The sequence below is a fragment of the Lissotriton vulgaris genome, unplaced genomic scaffold (genome assembly GCF_964263255.1).
Source record: "Lissotriton vulgaris unplaced genomic scaffold, aLisVul1.2 SCAFFOLD_2143, whole genome shotgun sequence".
Lineage (NCBI taxonomy): Eukaryota > Metazoa > Chordata > Amphibia > Caudata > Salamandridae > Lissotriton > Lissotriton vulgaris.
In genome coordinates, this window is record NW_028244993.1 from 360,668 (window position 1) to 376,778 (window position 16,111).

A 16,111-nucleotide genomic window follows, 5' to 3' on the forward strand; every position below is an offset into this window, starting at 1 on the left:
GTCCCGGGCCGTCCTCTGCTCTCGGGTCTGCCACCTCTAACCAGTGAGCCACAAAGAGATGTCACATAAAAACTGCCAGATTCAACAACAAAACAACATAGATTTAGATAACTAAAGCACATTCTTTAAAAAGGAGTCGACTGCCTTGGAAGTAGAGGTTCCTTCAAGTTGTTGAAGAAAAATCAATGCAACTGTGCACCTGCTAAACTTGTGCTTGCCTAATCGTGGAAGTAAAAACCATTTAGTGAGAGGTGAATAGAACTTACAAAAGAATACAAAATGTAAAAGGGTCGGTGGTGATGTCTCATCACAGGGGCAAACTAATGTGTCTGTAGGGGCAAATTGCTGCTGGAGGAAGCACAAAAGCCATCAGATGGAGTGTGTTCTGAAGCACTTTAGTAACATCCACTCCCATGTGTTATGTACAACAATTACGTAGGGTCCTCCTGCTTCAGTAGTTTGAAGGAGGCAGAAGTAATCTATGACTGTAGGTTTCACTATACCCCCAAGCCCTTCTATGGGATAGAAATCAGTCCTTAATTTAACCTTTGTCCATCTTTGTGATACTTTCTGGGTTTTCAAAATTATATGGGCAAACTAAAGCTAGGGTTCAATATAACGGTCATATTGAAAATGTATAGTCAGCAAACTACTATGGGTATCATCCTCTCCTATTACTGTCTTTACTCAAGACCAATCCATGTTGTAATATTATACTTAGGCTGCCCGGTTTTAGATTTAAACAAAAAATAACTGATAAAACCCCACTGAAAGAGAAATAGCCCTCCCCAGTGAAAACATATAAACACTGAAAAAACACCTGCACAACCACAAACTAAATGCCATTCAAAGAAAGGAAAAGGAGAGTGAAAGAGTCATGTTTTTCTTCCTGAAGGGGCCAATACAATGTAACTTTGTTATATAAGCTAGCAGTAAGAAAGACTAAGCTAACATAATTCTGCTAGAGATTTTTAGTTTAGGCATGGCACTAAAGTATTGTTTATTCTTCCTTTTGCTTTTTTCAGTTTTTGTGGTCTTTGGTCTAAAGATGCAGGGTTTAGAAACATGTTTTAAGTCTTGTTTAATTATTATTAGAAACTGTAGAGAATCAGGAAATATAAAAATCACATTTGACTCTGTTGGGCCGGGCGGCCCTTTTTAAAATGATGGCTCTGCCCCGTTTTCTCTATGCCCTCCAGAATACCCAGGACGCTGTACCGGGGAGTTATTTCCGCAAGGTTGAGGGGCTTCAGCGCAGTCTACTATGGGAGGGTATACCTCGTATTGCACTCGCTAGACTCACTCTTCCCTTGTAGGATGGTGGCATTGCCCTCCCGTATATCAAAAGGTACTATTGGGCCTCCCAGCTTGCTGCGATTAATCACTGCACGTATGGGCCGGCGGCTGATCCAGCCTATGCCATGGACAAATGGCTTCTTCCTCGGGGGGGATATAGCAGGATGCTGTTTCGAGACCGAGGTGGAGAGATTTGGCGGGGCCCACGGGGCACGCAGTTCGGGTTTGGCATAATGCCACCTGCTCCTTGGGTTGGAAAGACAAAGTGACATTGGCCACTCTGCTCTATGACTCTGAGAAGCTGGGCAAACTCTGGAAGACGAAAGGGTTTGATAAATGGGATCTGATAGGGATTTCTAACATCAGAGAAGTTTGGGGTAACAGGAGAAATAAAACATTTGTCCAATTACAAGCAGAATACAAGTTGGCGGATACTGAATATTTCCGTTATGCACAGATTCGGCACTCACTCCCGGCTGTTTTGCCCGGAGATGTGAAGCCCCCTGAGGCCTCTCCACTCGAAGATAGAATTCTCGATGGCCACATCCCCGAAAAAACAATTTCTTTAATATACAAGAAGTTAATTAACCATAGAACTGATCCCCTTGAGGGGCTTAGGGCCGGGTGGGTCCACGATGGGATAGAATTGGACGATGAAGACTGCAGATGGCATTGTCCTCCCCTAAAACTAGTTGCAATACCGGCTTGGCTGCAACTGGTCTAGCTAAAGGTACTTTATAGGGTCTATATCACGGGACCCCGACTAGTGCATATGGGTCTCTCACATTCCGGTCTATGTAGACGTCAGTGTGGTTTGACTGGCTCCTTTCTCCATGTTATTTGGGAATGCACACACATCACTGAGTATTGGCGCAAAATACATGACACTATACGTAGGTTGCTTGGGGTCTCTTTGATGTCGGAGGCACGAAGGTGCCTCCTGAATATATGGGAGTCGACTGACCTAAATTCAGCGCAAACACAGTGGGTTACACTGGGCTTCATGTTAGCTAAAAGGAACATTGCCCAGCTATGGGGCGCCGCTCAGCCTCCCACCCTGGAAGTAAGGGAAAATAATCTAGACTGGTGCATGGTTATCTAGCGAGGGGACGCCCTCTAAATTGGTCATTGATATGGGGACCCTGGAACCGCTACAGAGGAGATATTTGTGTGCCACCGAGGACTGTTGATTTTGATGTGCAGCCTTTGAAGGACTGGGCTATTCTAAGGCCCAGCGGTGCCAGGGGACAACACCTGAAACCTTTGTGGGTTACCTGTTTTGGTGTACAAATGACAGAGACACGGGACACTTCCTTCGGCGTCAAAGATCGGCGTTTATTTACTGCAGGGAACACAGAAGTCACAAGAAGTACAACGCATGTAGGTTCTAGGAAACTGCTTCAAATTGCAACTGTGGATCGCTCCTTTTATACATATTTCTGTCACAGCACAACATGGTGAACAAAAGGTTACAACTCAGTTCCCACAGTAAACTTCAAAAGGGTTGCTTTCATGTACCCAGAGTCCCGGAACATAATTACAGTAGCATCGCCGGTTCCCATCTGAAAAAGTACATTATCCCACCATTAAGTACATTCCATTCCGGCTGTAAACGAGTTAAGGAAGAAGTCAGAAACAGGTGCAAGGGAAGACAAAGATAGTCAACAGATTGAAAAGAGTGTAAGGAGGGTGATATCGGAAACACGATTGCAGGATCAAAGGAGACATGCCTAATGAATGCACGGCTGAAACAATAGACCGGCACGGCAAGATGAGCCTTGAGCGGGGCCATATGCCTTTGCAGTGTCATCCCCCTCGTCATAAAGACACCCTCAAAGGAACGCGTGTCTTCCGCAAGAGTTTGGGAATCCCAGGGTCACGAAGCGGACAGTGTCCGTTCGCTGGCTACTTGAGGGCAAGAGACAAAATGGCCGCTGTATCTAAAATGGAACCCGTGGGTTTAGATGAAGAAACCCACGAATAAGACAAACGGTTCAAGCTAGTGTAGCGAAAACACGTACACCCACTAAACTCGTCATTTGCGGTTCATAGATACCAAACTCGTCCATATTCGAACAAGTCGAGAACACCACTAATAATTGTCACGGAACCTCAGACGCTCCTTTTGCCCTCATGTAGGCAAGCACTAGTCGATATCAGAATTGATCTCGATATTCATCAGATCTAAGCATGGGCGAATTTTGCGAATCTCGCGTTCGCAAATTTTGCGGATTTGCGAACTCGCAATCCGCAAAATCTGCGAATTCTCGCGAATTTTTTTTTTTTTGTGTTCGCGCGGGTTTCTGCCAGTTCACAAGGGTTTTGTACAATTTCACAAATGCGAACTTACCTGTCGGGTCGCAAGTTTTGCGAACTTGTTGTTTCTACGTGTCCAGCCTGTTTGGGACACTCTTCTTCATCACTGCCACTCTCTGTCACCACTGCCACTCTCTGACTACTCATGCCACCCTCTGGCCCACCCATGCCACCCTCTGTTTCATCACAGCACTCTCTGGTTGTCCAGTGTACATTATTGTGGCAAAGCAAAGCACACCTTACCTGCCTCAAGTGACCTGAATTAATTTGGGGCTGATTAATGTGTCACAGAATATTTTTTTAGCTGGCACCTGCTTCCTTAGTGCTTCCTGATTAGTGATCTTTTGCACTTGCTAAGTGCTTTCATTGTTGCAAAATTAGTTACAACACCTGCCCTGCCCCAACTGACAATAATGAATTAGGGGCTGATTAATGTGTCACTGGATTTGAACTTCCAGCCTGGCTCCTGCTTGTCTGCCTTAGCTGTAATTCAGGACCTTTGTGTAACTATTCTGAGGGTCAGAGCAGGGTCACATAATAGTTGCAAGTAGGCAACTGAACTCTGGAGGGGCCCCTCAGGAAGCACTACAGGAAATGGCTACTAATGATGAGCTTGAACTTTTGAACCTGGTAAGTAGTTTCAGTTTTGCTAAGATCGTATTTCTGCAATTTAGCGCTTATTCGCGGGGCGCAAAGTTGAACTGGGAAGCCGCAAACTCACGCGAACAGTGCGAGCAAGCCATAAAATCCGCTGCTCGCGGATTTGCGGATTTTGCGGGAAATTCGCGAATCTCGCGGATTGCGAATTTACCGAAAATCCGCAAAATCCGCGAGCGTAACGGATTTTCCGCCCATGCTTAATCAGATCATTCAGATGTTGCTGTAACATTATTCTATCCATCAATGCTTCCTTGGTGACAGATGGCAGTCTTATACACGTCGTAGCACAGAGGCCACATAAGGCAGGACGACACTGCACACAAAGACAACACGTGAACAGAAATGCCGCAACAACCCCAATGATCATCAGAATCTTCCAACCCCACGTCGACATCAGGCCCCAAAACTATCCTAGTAGCGTCCAATCACCTACGTCCACGTGTATGGACTCGGAGATCTTATGCAACTTTGAGATGGCTTGATAGACAGTTGGAGCGTTATCAGGGATGAAAATACAGCAACTCGAATGGATCACCTTACATACACCACCTCTATCTGCAAGAACAACGTCTAAAACCATACGGTTTTGCAACGTCATAAGCCTATCCGCCTGAAGCTCTGCTGTCAGATTACCAAGGGCACTTGCAGTTATATTAGCAGTCGATTCCACCACTCGAGTCAACTGTCTCAGGTTCCTACTATTGATCATAGGTCCCCAAAACGGCAAGAAACCCTTCGCTAACAACACCTCTCACAACTCTAGTCTTGTGATAGTCTGACCCAACTGTGAAAGTCGGTGGCAACAAGTTCGCAATATAACAGGTGCCTGAGAAGTCACGAGGCAACCATGTATATGCGCGGTCATAACATACAAAGTATGTACCCTTGGCAGTCAAAAGGACAGGCGAAGAGGACGTTGGTAAAACATACGTCTCAGTACAAGCACTCCTCCCAAGCTGAGCTCGCGGGCTTCGGCCAAGACCTTTCAAGCAGAAATTAGCGAGATGGGGTACGATCCAGATCGGAGACGAGCTTTTTAGCTGTCTATCACCCACTGACATGCTATACTCAGCCTCACTCAGATCCCTGTATGCTCGCACCTCTTCCTCTGGGATAAGCGATGCGTCAAAAATATCTCTATCTAAGTCAGCAATCCCTCTTGCCAAAGGCGTGTGGTACGGGCCAGGACCATGATCTGCAGTGCGTGGCTCTCGATGGGGGTAGGAATCTAGTGCGCTACGAAACATAGTTTGGAATGCTCGAGCTGACCCCTGGGAACTGTAAGGAAGAACCAAATACGGAATTCCCCTATCCATGGTATGTGGCATTAACCCACACACCCAACAGTTGGTAGTGTTCATCACCAACTGATGCTGATGAAGAAGCTGAACAAAGGAGTTATTCATGAATTCCGCACGTCTAACCTGTTCGTGTTGGGGTAGAGGATGAAAGGAATGTGGAGAAACAGTGGGAGTAGGTTCTGGTTCAGAAGAAGAAGTAGGTAAGGCAGAAGGCAATAACGACTGTAATCCAAAATACACTCCACCCACCAATAGCATGGAAACAATCAAGGACAGCAGGAACACCTGAAACAGAAAGCATTTAGTTCGTACAACCCTGTGTAGCGTTGATCTTTGTGCTTCTGACAACTTTGAGAATTCCATCCTCTAAAAACCGTCTGCAACGTTCTTGACGCACTTCGTTCTGAGTAGCGATTATCAATTCCCAGGAGTTCCCAGGAATCGACAAAAGTACCGACCTAGTGTCAGGAACCTGCTAAACAGAAGGAAGTACCCGCACGGCCCTACGGTCAACCCGGATGTAAGGTTCTCTTTAATCAAACATTCAAGTGTAATACAAAATATCCTAGCTGTGGAAAAACACACATGGAAAAAGAACTCAAAAATTAACAGAGGCTACAATTGTTCATAATGTTCAAAATGACAATGAGGGGTAGTATGAATTTCAAAAAGGGGAGAAAAAACAAAAAATTGCTTTATTAGTCTTTGTTGTGAGAACGAAGAAAATATCTGCTTCTCCCAGGACAAGTCTGTTCTTCGAATAATTGTTCAGGTTGCGAAACAGAGTCCTGTCGATCAGATGATAATTCAAGTCTTGAGTTTTCCAATGATGAAGGTTCAACAAATGAATCTGACTGAAATGAAGTGTCTCCTACAATTTGAGCATCGCTGAACGGCACAAATTTTACTGGAGTTTCGGTTTCTGTTGCGGCGATTCCTGTCCTCACCCACGAATCTGCTGGTAAAGGTATACGCACCTTTTTGGTGCGGGTGGCATGCACCCAATTTTTCCGGCCTTCTAGACGAACTGCAGTTCTTGTGGCAAGAAGAACCTGAAACGGGCCCACGAATCTCGGCTCCAAATTTCGCTTCCTGGCGAAATTACGGGTAACCACCCAGTCACCCGGTTGGAGCCGATGTCCAGGACCCTCTGTCTGTGCCGGCAGTGCTTCAAAGACCTGTTGATGAATTAACCTCAGTTTAGCAGTCAGATCATGAAGATAATCAATTAACATTGGGTATTCAAGACTATCAAAGGCCTTAGGCCTAAGGACTCCCCAAACATTCGCAGGGCGGCCGAACACAATCTCACATGGGCTAAGCCCTACTCGAGAGTGTACAGTCGCCCTGGTTGACAAGAGAGCCAGAGGCAAGGCATCGGGCCATGATAAACCAGTCGTAGCTTGGATTTTAGCAAGTTTCAGTTTTAGAGTACCATTGTACCCTTCAACTAAACCTGCTGACTGGGGATGATTGGCGCTATCGAATTTTTGTCTAATTCCAAGGCCCTTACACACACTCTTCATCACACTCCCCACAAACTCACTTCCGTAATCTGACCATACAATCCGTGGCATTCCATACCGAGGAAAGTATTCCTTCAGTAGGACTTTCGCTGTGGACAGGGCAGTATTGTCTTTGAGAGGATAGGCTTCGATCCACCTGGAGAATGCGCAAAGCACGACTAAAATGTACTTCAGATTATTGCATCTCTCCATATGGATGAAGTCCAGTTGGATAACCTCAAAGGGACATGTAGGAGGAGCAAAATGGCCAGGTGGGGTAGGGGTGCCCTTGCCAGGATTGTACATCATGCACACCATGCAATTCTTAACCACTCTCTCTGCACACTTAGCGATACCATCATTCTTCCATACAGGGGACAGCAACTTGCAGATACCTTTCGCACTAATATGTGACAAGCCGTGTGCCATAGTCACAACAGCTAGCACATATGCATCCGGCAACATCCATCTCTGATTTTCCGACAAATCAACCCAACATCCGTGCGCATCTAACTTTCCTGTGCTTTCTTTCCACTTAGTCTTTTCAGTTTCGGTGGCCTCATTCTGAATCGCTTTCACGCTCTCAACAGTGTCCTCACACATACCAGTCTCTGCCGGCCACCTCACTGAACTCGTAGCATACATTCGGGTTGCAAGTTTTCTAGCTGTTTCTTTAGCGATCTCATCCGCAAACGCGTTACCACGACCATCATCATCAGTCACCTTTCGGTGCGCGCTGCATTTAATAATCGCCACCTGCTTAGGCAATGTAAGTGCGTCCAAAAGATCGTTCACGAGCTGTCCGTGTTGGATCTTCGTACCATGCGATGTCATAAACCCTCTTTCTCTCCACAGACGACCAAAGCTATGTGCAACGCCAAAAGCATATTGACTATCAGTAAACACATTTACTCACTTTCCCTTCGACAAAACACACGCTCTCGTCAATGCAACCAACTCTGCCGCCTGCGCGGAATTCTGACTCAATCTTGCAGTTTCCACAACCGTACTCAACGTCACCACAGCATACGCAGTCGTCACATCACCATTCGGCAACTTGAAACACGAACCATCAACATACAAGGTACCATCGGGATCTGCCAATGGAGTGTTTTTTAGGTCAAAACGACCCTTCGTTTCTTCCTCAGTTTGCAAATAACAATCATGTGGTGGTACATCATCTGATTCCATATTAGTTGGCAACAACGTCGCCGGGTTTAAGACATTACAGCGCTTTATTTGTATATGACTTGCCAAAAGCGTCAACTCGTGACCGGACAACCTTGCGCTCGTCAAGTGTTGAGTCTTTGTACGATTTAAGAGAGTGTCAACTGCATGCGGAACCATTACCGTAAGCATATTATCCATGACCAATCCTGCAGATTGTCGAATGGACACCGCAGCCGCCGCTGTCGCTCTTAGACAACTCGGCAATGCTCTAGCTACTGGGTCCAAGGTCGAGGAAAAATATGCACATGGACGCTGCTTACCACCAAATTGTTGCGTCAAGACACTCAACGCACAACCTTCCCTCTCATGAACGTATAGTGTAAACGGCTTACTATAATCAGGAGTACCTAACACAGGAGCCGAACACAACGCATCACGCAATTCAGAAAAACCTTTCTGACACTCTTCAGTCCATGGCAAAGGAGTTGGAACATCCTTGCATGTGAGGGCTACCAATGGCTTCGCTAGCAATGAAAAATTTGGAATCCATTGCCTGCAGTATGATGTGATACCTAGGAAGGCACGCACATCTCTCTGAGTTGTTGGCACAGTCATTCGAGCGATCGCTGCAATTCTCTCTGGGGTCAACCTCCTTCCCTCCTTTGACAATAAGTGACCTAGATAGGTTACTTCTTGACAACAATATTGCAGTTTAGAAGGTGACACCTTATGATGTAAGTCACAGAGATGCTGCAACAGTGATACCGTAGCAGTTTTGCAGATCTCTTTCGTGTCAGCTGCCACCAACAAGTCATCAACATATTGGATCAAGGCCGCACCAGCCGGTAACACAAACGCATCAAGTTGACCCTTCAGGGCTTGGCTGTAGATCGATGGACTTTCACAGTAGCCCTGAGGAGCGCGTTTAAACCTAAAGCTGCAACCACCTAATGAGAAACCGAATAGATCTCTGCTTTCCTCAGCAATCGGAATGCTAAAGAAAGCATTCTTCAGATCGATCACTGAGCACCAAGAAGCAGAGGCTGGAATCAGAGTCAGTAAAGCCGTAATATCAGGCACCACAGGAAATTGTGGAATCACAATTTTGTTCACCTCCCGTAAATCAATGACAAAACGATACACAGGAGGCTTGGATGGATCCGTGGGTTTCAGAATAGGTAACACAGGACTATTACACACGTTTCCTCGAGTCTCCTCAATAACATCTTTCTTGATCAAGTCATAGATGATCGCTAACAACGCTCGTTCACCATCGACAGAGATACGATACTGGGGAATACGTGGTAATCGCACATTAGATTTCAATTGAACAACATAAGGTGATATGTCCAGCAGGCCCACATCATTGGGACCTGTAGCCCACAAAGACTTAGGAAGGGAACTCAATTCCGGTGGGAGCTTATCAGTTGACAAATACATAGGAGAGATCACTCTCTGACCCAACGTAAGCTCCACTCCCGCAGGAGAACAGTACAGGGTCGCATATAACCGTTTCAGCAAATCCAGGCCCAAAAGATTCTCACCACAACCAGTAGTCAAAATCAAAGGAGCTTTCAGCTCACAAGGCCCAATTGTGAGGGGCAAAGGGCTAGAAACCGGATTGCTAACGGGGGCGCCAGAGAATCCAACGGAAACATTTGTTAAGCCAGACAAAGGTGCGCCAGGGAGTTTCGAATGCATGATGGAACTTTTCGCTGCACCAGTGTCCAACAGAAAAGGCTCAACTACGCCCGATGTGGCGACTGCGACGTAAGGCCCTCTCTGATCAACCGGAACTGATACTACTCCCTCTCTTTGTCTGTGGCTGTCCTAGTAGTTACCGTCATCAATATCATGTTCGACGTAACAGTCGTCCACATGATACTGTGCAGATCTACCTGACGAGGAACCACGCTGATCAAAGCAATTATTAGAATCAGATGAATTATTAGAACGCTCATTTTGATTTTGAGTAACACCACGACCTCTACCACGTGAAGCCTGTTGAGGACCACTACGACCTCCTCGAGCCGAACCACCACTATTTCGGTCGCGCAAAACCGGACAATCAAATTTTAAATGGCCCTCACCTCTACAGTATGCGCATTGATTATATCCGAGCATAGATCTCTGCGTAGAAGAATCATTACGCGCCTGCGACCTAAAAGATTGCGATTGTGATCTATTCTGCTGCCGAGAGTCATTCTGATTCGAGCGTGGAGGATACGCTTGCTGTAACAGAACTTTGGTTTTGAGATCCTTTGTTTTCTTATCCGCACGATCATTTTCCTCCTTCTCCCTATTTTCGTAATATTGAGCCGTAGCTAATATCTGAGCAGAAGTAGAAACAGCCCACAAACTCTCAGAATTCTTTAATTTGTTGCTAAGGTCAGGCAACAAATTCGATACAAATTTATCTACAAACAACCGCTGACCTCCCTCAGTGCTCATATCCTGACCACTGTGATCGATGAAGGCCTCCTCAAATCTCGTAAAGAAATCGGAGACACTCTCGTCCTTCTTTTGCTTGCACGCAGACAGTTTATCCCAATTAACTTTCATTGCTGGCATAAGTGTCTTCATAAGTGTAATAATTCTCTGAGGCAGAGCCGTAATTAACTGCTCAGGCTTAGCCCCACCAACCTGCAATGCATCAGCCGCTACAAGTGCAGCCCAATCACCGCCCAACTCAGCTGCGTGATTCTCTTGACGTATTTTCGCCCAAACCGGTTGAGGTACTACGTTACCGAACAACATATCAATGTCAGCAAGGTTCATAATAGTAGCATCCACCAATTGGGACAACTCTTTATAGTATCCTGCGGGATTTTTGCGGGGATCAGGCAAAGACTGTTTCACCTGCAAAACGTCCGATCGCTTCCATGGGAGGTGTATCCAAACTCTCTGGAAGTGTGGCGGAATGATAGGAACGGCAGTAGCATCACCTGGCATCCAAACTGGGAGTACTTCATGCATAGGATACTGACCAGGCGTTGCCATCCACGCCTCAGTTTCGTCTTTAAACAATGCTCGAGGTATTACAGTAGGCCGAAAAGATAGAAGATGTTCTACAGCACGTCGAACATTACTGCCCACAATCATACCACTCGAAAACTGATGCTGAAGTTCAGTCACTTCAGGCGGCACATTGTCTACCCCATCATTATCCATCACTTCCCGTAAACATTTACACATTTCCTCGAACACAAATCTCTGTGTAGGCTCATTGAATTGAGAAAATGTCTCAAAAATTATGCGTGGGGTGTTTTTAACGGGATACCTAATCCAATTACGTGCCATTTTCATTAACGTATCACTCTCCCTACCACCAGGGATTTGACTTCGTCGTTGAGGGACATCAGAAACATCAGACCCGAGAACCGGTCCAAAAGGAGAGTAAAAATTAGCAACAGCATTAGGTATGCGACGACGAACAGTCAGAGAAGAGGAGAGAAGTCCAGGGGCAACAACATGGGGACTAAACATAGGAGCAGGAGGAGCAGTAGGAGTAGCCAAAAGAGCAGAAGTAGCGGGAACAGTAGACTGAGAAGGTGTAGGCAGTGGAGCAGTAGGAACAGGAGCACGTAAGGGAATAGGATCAAGAGGATTCGCAAGAATAGGACCAGCGACAGGCTGACCAGCAGCTGCCGGGACAACAGGTTGAGGAACAGGAGGAACCACAGGGGCTGTAGTATCCTGCGAATATGGAGGTGGTGACTTCAGTAGGTAGGACAACAAAGGGTCCTCCACTGCTTCCTCTCCCTTCTTATCAATACTCGACGGTAAAACGGGCTAACACTTATCCACCGCCATACGTTGTAGTCTTTGGCAATTGCAATCGTCAAATAAAACCCAACAACTAAGAACCAGATACTAAGAACCACAAATGCAATGGAACCATGCAAACAACCAAGCACCAACAACAACCAAGGGCTCTGGGAGCGACCCACAAATACTTAACTGAAAGAACAATGGCGTCACCAGGAAGGCCCGTCTATTGTCTCGCTGTACAGAGGACTACGCCAGGCGCCAAAACAGGTCGACAGTCAGGGCATCAGTCCGTCGCAGCCGTCGGGAGGCGGGGATCTTCGTGGGAAAAGTCTTCGGGCCACTTATTTCGACAACAGGATCAATGAAGCGGGGTGCACCTTCCCTCGGAGATTTCACACGAAGTTCCTCACGATCGTCGGGCTTTGGACCGGTACCGCTGATGTCGCCACACGTTGGGCGCCAACTGAAGGACTGGGCTATTCTAAGGCCCAGCGGTGCCAGGGGACAACACCTGAAACCTTCGTGGGTTACCTGTTTCGGCGTACAAATGACAGAGACACGGGACACTTCCTTCGGCGTCAAAGATCGAGGTTTATTTACTGCAGGGAACACAGAAGTCACAAGAAGTACAACGCATGTAGGTTCTAGGAGACTGCTTCAAATTGCAACTGTGGATCGCTCCTTTTATACATATTTCTGTCATAGCACAACATGGTGAACAAAAGGTTACAACTCAGTTCCCACAGTAAACTTCAAAAGGGTTGCTTTCATGTACCCAGAGTCCCGGAACATAATTACAGTAGCATCGCCGGTTCCCAACTGAAAAAGTACATTATCCCACCATTAAGTACATTCCATTCCAGCTGTAAACGAGTTAAGGAAGAAGTCAGAAACAGGTGCAAGGGAAGACAAAGATAGTCAACAGATTGAAAAGAGTGTAAGGAGGGTGATATCGGAAACACGATTGCAGGATCAAAGGAGACATGCCTAATGAATGCATGGCTGAAACAATAGACCGGCACGGCAAGATGAGCCTTGAGCGGGGCCATCTGCCTTTGCAGTGTCATCCCCCTCATCATAAAGACACCCTCAAAGGAACGCGTGTCTTCCGCAAGAGTTTGGGAATCCCAGGGTCACGAAGCGGACAGTGTCCGTTCGCTGGCTATTTGAGGGCAAGAGACAAAATGGCCGCTGTATCTAAAATGGAACCCGTGGGTTCAGATGAAGAAACCCACAAATAAGACAAACGGTTCAAGCTAGTATAGCGAAAACACGTACACCCACTAAACTCGTAATTTGCGGTTCATAGATACCAAACTCGTCCATATTCGAACAAGTCGAGAACACCACTTATAATTGTCACGGAACCTCACCTTCCTCATAATGTCCCCTATCATGCTTTTTCAAATATCCCTTCCCCCCGAAGTGCTTTCGAGAGTATGATGTCTCCTCTGTATTGTAATTTTGCTGACTTTTTGTTTAATAAAAAGAATTATAAAAAAAAAATCATATTTGATATTTTGGCTGTGTTTGAACCATTCACTGAAAGGTAAAATGGCTGGTTTCATAAGAATCTTTCACATTTACCCAGAGAGAGTAGGTAAAAACCTTTAATATATCAGCCTCCAATTTCTAGTGAGTCAGTAATGATAGTAAGTGAATTGCCAACACCTCAGGCATTTATGCAAGGTATAGTGTCAAGTATATGTGAAAAGAACGCTATCACCAATAATCTCGGATAGAACATGACACCAGACTTCTGGACAATGTGGAATGCAGTGTCACTTGGAATGCTCTGCAAACCAGGTTCTTTCCAAGTTCAACAAAGATTAGCGTGATATTGGTTGTGTTTGCAGTGATTCAGCTATGCATATGAACATTTTATTTGCTGACCAATCAAAATTGATACCTGAGCTGAAGTGCCTCCCTGTAAGAGATCCTTGCCACTTGATAGATGGTAGGCTGAAAGCATCTTTACAATCTTCAGAGTTAATGAGGAATGCTATAGAATTTTTAGTCCATTCTGGTGCACTGTTTTCTTATGCATAGGAACTAAAACGTAAATATTTACCATTTCATAGTCTGGGTGGCATCAAAGAAAGAGGCATCCCAACTGTGCAATTTAACTGATGATTCTCAGTCCAAGGGGCTATGAATGCTATATTATCCATGTGGCAACCATTTACAGAATTTTTGCTGAGTGATAATACCAAAGACAAGAAATGTGAGTATCTTCGCTCGCATTTTGATAGTGATGTGAATAAAGTACACTCTACAGCATTCTTAGATTTTTACAGGAAAACATAACTGTTGTAGTGGACATAAAAAAAATAAGTCTGAAAACACACCTATCAGCCAAGTGTTCAGCATAATTGGTGTAGATGTGAAACATCTCCTGGAGACTAGGCTGGGTGACACCTTTAGTGAATTTGGCACTGCAAAAAGTGCTTGCCACTTGGTAAGCAAAGCAATGTTGAAGAGCTATCAGGAATTTTTATTTTACAACATATGAGAAATGGCTTGCAATGATGCATATAAATGTCCCTTCACCACCAATGGCATTTGAAGTCAATGAAACCTCACTGCGTTACTCTGTACAAGTTCTAGATCCCTTCCGTAAAAGGGAATTACCTCTGTAGTTTCAAAAGTGCTGCTTCATTTTTTACTGCTTCAATAACTCTGAGGGCATAAGCGCCCAGCTCAATGCAATTGTTGCAGAACCTGCCTTGAGAATCGCAATCTTCTAGTGCACCAGTATTGGCATGGAAAATATGTTAGAGGCCAGAGTTAACAAATTGTGTACTGGGTGTTTTGGTGTTGCCCTTCTCAAGTGCCAATGCTGAAAGGGCCTTGTCACAGAAGTTTACATGGGAAGGAAAGAGCTAGAGCACATGACTAAAGACTCTTTGAATAAGTATTGCATGGTGTACTACAATAAGTTTAATTTGCAAAAATCTATTTGGACCTCATTTATACTATATGTACACTGTCTATATACCATGCACTACCAGTGGCAGAAAGCGAACAATAATAAAAGCGAAATGTTCCATAAACACCAGAAAAACACTGTTTCTGTTGTTTTTAATGGTGCAAAAATGTGTAACCACTGATAACCATTGTATTGTTAACGTATTGAAATCACTTGAAAACACTGAAAACATCCCCCCAGAATTTACCAAAAATAGAAACTGAAAACAGGAAGGCCTAATTATACCCTATGATTTGTTTGGTTCTCATGCACATATTTCTTTTTTTTTCCTCAGACCAAACGTTACATTATCCCCTGTCATGTAAAGCGCTCTGATACCCATTAGGGTCACATTTGCACTATACAAAACATTACAAATAAATACATAAGGGGTTTCTCCCTTGTGCACCTGAGCTGGGAGATGTTAGGACCGTAGTGGCATGAGAGGCAGTCAGATATAATTCTGCAGGTAACACCAGCCTCCTCAATTGACCAAATTGAGCACTGTTGTAACAATGGAGCAATATTTACTGGGTCCTCAACATATTCCAAACCGAGCTCCTGGTGGGAGATAAAGTGGGGGTTTGAGGGAAGAACACCATAAATCTGCTTTTTCGATACAACAGCATCTTAAAGTGACGTTCGTTTCCAGATATCACGGCACGAGCTTCCCTGAACTACATTATTGAACTTTTGCCAAACTTATTTTAACTACAGGGTAAGCCCGCTCTATATTTTTACTCTTCATTGGTTACCAATGCCCAACAAGCCTTTATATCACCCACCCTTCGTGTTCTATTACAGACACGCACCACGCGAAGTGACCCCATGTGACCACAGTTTGTGACCTTGTGCCAATTTATGTACCAATTAAGGTAAAACGCGACTTTTGATAATGAATCATTCCCTACTATTTGGTGATTTAAGTATCTTGTTTTAGATTATGCTAGAGTCACCGACCCCGGGGCCAGTTCTCAGCTCCAAACGTTCGATTTAACCAATCTGACTTTCGCTCTATTTTCAAATGAAGGACAGAGGTTCCGATCTACTCTTCAATATAAATTGTTCCCACCTATCTCAGAGTCCCCACCTATCTCAGAATTTCCCCATGCAGGTAGTACCAA